The following is a 6,970-nucleotide window of genomic DNA, read 5'->3' as shown; positions in this document are numbered from 1 at the left end:
TAACAAGAATACTGTAAAAAAAAGAAACCGCTAGAGAAAACACCGCTAGTGCCACGAATGCACTATAAACGGCCATCAGTCGAAAATCCCTCTGCTATCAGAAAATGCAAAGCAGCCCCGATTTTTGGACTGTGCAAGACAATCTACGACTCGACCAGCAAACTACGCAATAAAACACCCGACACGATCTCTGACACGTCCACATATCTCTACAGACCCTTCTCCGTGTCTCTGACACGTCCACATATCTCTACAGATTCCCCTCTATGTCCCTAACACGTTTCTGTGGTCTCCTGGAACCACGGGCATGGAGAGCGACAGGAGGCATACAAATATCACATCCGCTGATAGCGGTGAGGCGATAAAACGTTTCCCTTCTTGACCAATTCTGATAGCTCGCAAGGAGCTCAACAGCATGGGGCTGTCTTGATTCACTTCAGCATGACCGGTGTTATTCGAAAAGCCACGTGATAATGTATATAAACATCTAGGGCTGTTTTCAGTATTGTTGATAACATGTTCTGTTTGATTATTAAGGGTATTCAGCTGGTATTTCCTTGTTTTCACTACCTATTTTATTCATGTTTTTATTACTTAGTTAGTGGAAGAATCTTTTGTAATGTATGTTTGATGGTGTATGCCTTTTATTAAGCGTTGCTGACTATGAATGTAGATGTAAATGCTTGTATAACTGTGTTTTAATTTTAAATGTGTCAAGCGCAAAGAGCATAATTGTAAAGTTATGATGTTGCGCTATATAAATGCTCATTTATTATTATTATTATTATTAAATCTTCGAAATTTCGTGATTGACTTTAGAATAGCAGTTTTTATTCGAGCATCGAGACCCCGCTCCCCCCTCCCCCCCCCTCCCTCGACAAAAAAACAAAAAACAAAAAAAAACAGAAAGAAAGAAAGAGTTTGTGGTTAGCACCGCGCTGTTCTGAGTTGCATCGCGATCATCCTGAACTCCCCCTATTACAGGACTACCCGGGAGAAGCTGCCAAATAGCCTCATTCCTCCCCGACGATCCTTTTTCTCCTGGCACCGTCAGCGGCCGAGTAAAGGCAGGAAGAATCACGAACACCTGACAGCGTGAATAAAGCCCCGTGCGCGTTGGCAATCAGTGAAATGAGCTGGAGTCATTAGGGAGCCTATACTGAAGGTACGGGACTTTTTCCTCGCTGCACAAGGGAAGCACGTGCCACATGCATTTCCGTCCATTTGTCAGATGAGGTCGCTCTCTGGGGCCTTTTGTAACCGTGACCAGCCATGCTTTTTGTCGGTACCGAGCTGAACTTGATTCACAGGCACTGACGTGCATGAAAAAGCGTGCAAAGTTCGTTCAAGCCGTCAGAGCATGGAGAACAGCGGACAATTTGAGTGCCTACATTTTTATATGGCAATCCGAATGGTGCAAAAGTCCCTTTTAGCTCTTGATGTCTAAATAACACATTATTTAGCTAAATAACGCGTTATTTAGCTAAACAATGCTTTATTTAGCTATATCATGCATTATTTAGCTAAATAATGCATTGTTTAAATTAAACAATGCATTATTTACAGATACAGAAAAAAGAGAGCCCAGAGCACTAAATAATGCATTGTTTAGCATAAATAAGAGATTGTGTTTGTAAATAACTCATTATTTATAAATAATTACGCATTTTCTCTAAACAATATATTATATGTAAATAAAGTGTTATTTAAATAAATAAAATATTATTTAGATAAATAAAATATTATTTATCTAAATAAAATATTATTTAGATAAATAAAATATTATATGTAAATAAAATATTATTTATCTAAATAAAATATTATTTATCTAAATAAAATATTATTTAGATAAATAATTTATTATTTAGATAAATAATTTATTATTTAGATAAATAATTTATTATTTAGATAAATAATTTATTATTTACTGTTTTTGCCTTGAAATAGTATTATTACACTAAATAATGCTTTATATAGCTATATAATAGGTTTCCGCTATATAATTCATGATTTGGTAAATAATACATTATATACCGTAAATAAAATATTATATACCGTAAACAATTCATTGTTTAGCGCATCGCGAAGCCGTTTTTTCTCTTGTTGTTTTTTTCCACGTGTTTCCGTGGATCCACGAGAGCTCTGTTGATTCTCAAACTGACCAATCAGACAACTAGCATCTGTACACTATTTAAAGTCCCATTGTTGAGTGTGACGAAAACTCGTGGTGACGATTTTAAAACATGTTGGGTCACGCATGGTCCAATCTTACATGGTCCAATCTTACATGGTCCAACCTTACATGGTCCAACCTTACATGGTCCAACCTTACATGGTCCAATCTTACATGGTCCAACCTTACATGGTCCAACCTTACATGGTCCAATCTTACATGGTCCAACCTTACATGGTTCAACCTTACATGGTCCAATCTTACATGGTCCAATCTTGCATGGTCCAATCTTACATGGTCCAATCTTACATGGTCCAACCTTACATGGTCCAACCTTACATGGTCCAATCTTACATGGTCCAATCTTACATGGTCCAATCTTACATGGTCCAACCTTACATGGTTCAACCTTACATGGTCCAATCTTACATGGTCCAATCTTGCATGGTCCAATCTTACATGGTCCAACCTTGCATGGTCCAACCTTGCATGGTCCAACCTTGCATGGTCCAACCTTGCATGGTCCAATCTTACATGGTCCAACCTTACATGGTCCAACCTTACATGGTCCAACCTTACATGGTCCAATCTTACATGGTCCAACCTTACATGGTCCAACCTTGCATGGTCCAATCTTACATGGTCCAATAATATATATGGACCATGTAAGATTGGACCATGTAAGGTTGGACCATGTAAGATTGGACCATGTAAGGTTGGACCATGCAAGATTGGACCATGTAAGGTTGGACCATGTAAGATTGGACCATGCAAGGTTGGACCATGTAAGGTTGGACCATGTAAGATTGGACCATGCAAGGTTGGACCATGCAAGGTTGGACCATGCAAGGTTGGACCATGTAAGATTGGACCATGCAAGATTGGACCATGTAAGATTGGACCATGTAAGGTTGAACCTTGTAAGGTTGGACCATGTAAGGTTGGACCATGTAAGATTGGACCATGTAAGGTTGGACCATGTAAGATTGGACCATGTAAGGTTGGACCATGTAAGGTTGGACCATGTAAGGTTGGACCATGCAAGGTTGGACCATGTAAGATTGGACCATGTAAGGTTGGACCATGTAAGGTTGGACCATGCAAGGTTGGACCATGTAAGATTGGACCATGCAAGATTGGACCATGTAAGGTTGGACCATGTAAGATTGGACCATGTAAGATTGGACCATGCAAGGTTGGACCATGCAAGGTTGGACCATGTAAGATTGGACCATGCAAGATTGGACCATGTAAGATTGGACCATGTAAGGTTGGACCATGTAAGGTTGGACCATGTAAGGTTGGACCATGTAAGGTTGGACCATGTAAGATTGGACCATGCAAGGTTGGACCATGTAAGGTTGGACCATGTAAGATTGGACCATGTAAGGTTGGACCATGTAAGGTTGGACCATGTAAGGTTGGACCATGTAAGATTGGACCATGTAAGATTGGACCATGCAAGGTTGGACCATGCAAGGTTGGACCATGTAAGATTGGACCATGCAAGATTGGACCATGTAAGGTTGGACCATGTAAGGTTGGACCATGTAAGGTTGGACCATGCAAGGTTGGACCATGCAAGATTGGTCCATGCAAGATTGGACCATGTAAGATTGGACCATGTAAGGTTGAACCATGTAAGGTTGGACCATGTAAGATTGGACCATGTAAGGTTGGACCATGTAAGGTTGGACCATGTAAGGTTGGACCATGTAAGATTGGACCATGTAAGGTTGGACCATGCAAGATTGGACCATGCAAGATTGGACCATGTAAGATTGGACCATGTAAGGTTGGACCATGTAAGGTTGGACCATGTAAGATTGGACCATGTAAGGTTGGACAATGTAAGGTTGGACCATGTAAGGTTGGACCATGTAAGATTGGACCATGTAAGATTGGACCATGCAAGATTGGACCATGTAAGATTGGACCATGTAAGGTTGAACCATGTAAGGTTGGACCATGTAAGATTGGACCATGTAAGATTGGACCATGTAAGGTTGGACCATGTAAGGTTGGACCATGTAAGATTGGACCATGTAAGGTTGGACCATGTAAGGTTGGACCATGTAAGATTGGACCATGCGTGACCCAACATGTTTTAAAATCGTCACCACGAGTTTTCGTCACACTCAACAATGGGACTTTAATTAGTGTACAGATGCTAGTTGTCTGATTGGTCAGTTTGAGAATCAACAGAGCTCTCGTGGATCCACGGAAACACGTGGAAAAAAACAACAAGAGAAAAAACGGCTTCGCGATGCGCTAAACAATGAATTGTTTACGGTATATAATATTTTATTTACGGTATATAATGTATTATTTACCAAATCATGAATTATATAGCGGAAACCTATTATATAGCTATATAAAGCATTATTTAGTGTAATAATACTATTTCAAGGCAAAAACAGTAAATAATAAATTATTTATCTAAATAATAAATTATTTATCTAAATAATAAATTATTTATCTAAATAATAAATTATTTATCTAAATAATATTTTATTTAGATAAATAATATTTTATTTAGATAAATAATATTTTATTTACATATAATATTTTATTTATCTAAATAATATTTTATTTAGATAAATAATATTTTATTTATCTAAATGATATTTTATTTATTTAAATAACACTTTATTTACATATAATATATTGTTTAGAGAAAACGCGTAATTATTTATAAATAATGAGTTATTTACAAACACAATCTCTTATTTATGCTAAACAATGCATTATTTAGTGCTCTGGGCTCTCTTTTTTCTGTATCTGTAAATAATGCATTGTTTAATTTAAACAATGCATTATTTAGCTAAATAATGCATGATATAGCTAAATAAAGCATTGTTTAGCTAAATAACGCGTTATTTAGCTAAATAATGTGTTATTTAGACATCAAGAGCTAAAAGGGACTTTTGCACCATTCGGATTGCCATATTTTTAAGCCAACAGCAAGACTAGTTTCAGCGGCAACAAGAAGCGAAGTCATGTGACATCAGGAACATCAGCAACAACTGACACTATGACGGCTTACTAGCGCCAAAACTAAAAATTAGTAATTAACACGTGAAAGTTACTAAATTTTACGAGAAAATTACAATTATGACGTGAAAATTACTAATTTTCACGTGTTAATTACTAATTTTCACGTGTTAATTACTAATTTTCAAGTTTTAATGTCTAATTTTTAGTTTTGGCTCGCCTCCTGACGGCTTACTTGTGCCAAAACTAAAAGTTAGTAATTTTCACGCGTTAATTACTAATTTTCATGTGCCTCGTGACTGTGGATGTTCAATGCGCATGCGCGACTGGTACACCGGCCAGAGCGAAACATCCTTCGATTCGATACTTTTCCGGTCCATAGTTCTTTAATCCGATGCAATTTAACAATAAGAGCTGAGCGCATGTGTAGATAACCGTGACATACAACGGTCTGTCTGACAACTTGTTGAATAACGAATTCTATCGAAAGATATTTGTGTAAGTGTGTGAGTCTAGACCGCGAACAGAGCCGTGGCCGTCTGCTAGTGGCCGTCTGCACACGGCCGGCCAGACGCCATTTTTCCTCTCTCGATTCGAACATTTTCGGATCGATTGTCCTTCACTAATACACTACAAAGCAGATCTATGAGTGTAGTAGTGGAAATAAATATGAGGTACAGCTGTCTGCCCGACAACTTGTCGAATAAGGAATTATGAAAGATATATGTGAAAGTGTGAGACCACAGCCGATCAAAAGTCCGTCTGCTACGAACAGCTTCGATTCGAAAGTTTTCGGGGTCGATTATTCTTTTCTAAGATACCCAAAACAACGTTTAAGGAAAGCGCTATTGCAAAAAACTGTGACATGCATCTTCACGTCGGATAACTTGCTCGATAAGGCCTTCTATTAAAAGATATTTGAGAAATTGTGTGAGAGTGATGTTTGACGGACGTTGTAGCCTCTCAGTGCGGACTACTGTGACCGAAAACGAGGCAAAAATGAAAATTAGTAATTAACACTGTTCATTACTAATTTTCACGTGAAAATAGTAACCTTAGGTTTTGGCACTAGTAAGCCGTCATATGACACGACCTGGACGCATCAAATGGGCGGTTCTGGTGAGGTTATGCCCATTCTTTCTTTCGGCTGGTAACAGGCGGAACCTCGCGGCAAGATCACATGAAAAAAGAAACAAGTCGCGTAAGGCGAAATTACTACATTTAGTCAAGCTGTGGAACTCACAGAATGAAACTGAACGCACTGCATTTTTTAACAATGACCGTAGTCCGCCGCTTGTGCAAAACGGAGTGAAACTGACGAGCCTGTTCAGCGCGGTAGTGGTTTCGCTGTGCTGCATAGCACGCTTTTCTGTACCTCTCTTCGTTTTAACTTTCTGAGCGTGTTTTTAATCCAAACATATCATATCTATATGTTTTTGGAATCAGGAACCGACAAGGAATAAGATGAATTTGTTTTTAAATCGATTTCGGAAATTTGATTTTGATAATAATTTTTATATTTTTAATTTTCAGACCTTGTTTTTAATCCGAATATAACATATTTATATGTTTTTGGAATCAGAAAATGATGAAGAATAAGATGAATGTAAATTTGGATCGTTTTATAAAAAAATAATTTTAATTACAATTTTTAGATTTTTAATGACCAAAGTCATGAATTAATTTTTAAGCCACCAAGCTGAAATGCAATACCGAAGTCCGGCCTTCGTCGAAGATTGCTTGGCCAAAATTTCAATAAATTTTATTGAAAAATGAGGGTGTGACAGTGCTGCCTCAACTTTT

Source organism: Littorina saxatilis, linkage group LG12 (assembly GCF_037325665.1).
Source record: "Littorina saxatilis isolate snail1 linkage group LG12, US_GU_Lsax_2.0, whole genome shotgun sequence".
NCBI lineage: Eukaryota > Metazoa > Mollusca > Gastropoda > Littorinimorpha > Littorinidae > Littorina > Littorina saxatilis.
This window is presented reverse-complemented; position numbering follows the sequence as displayed.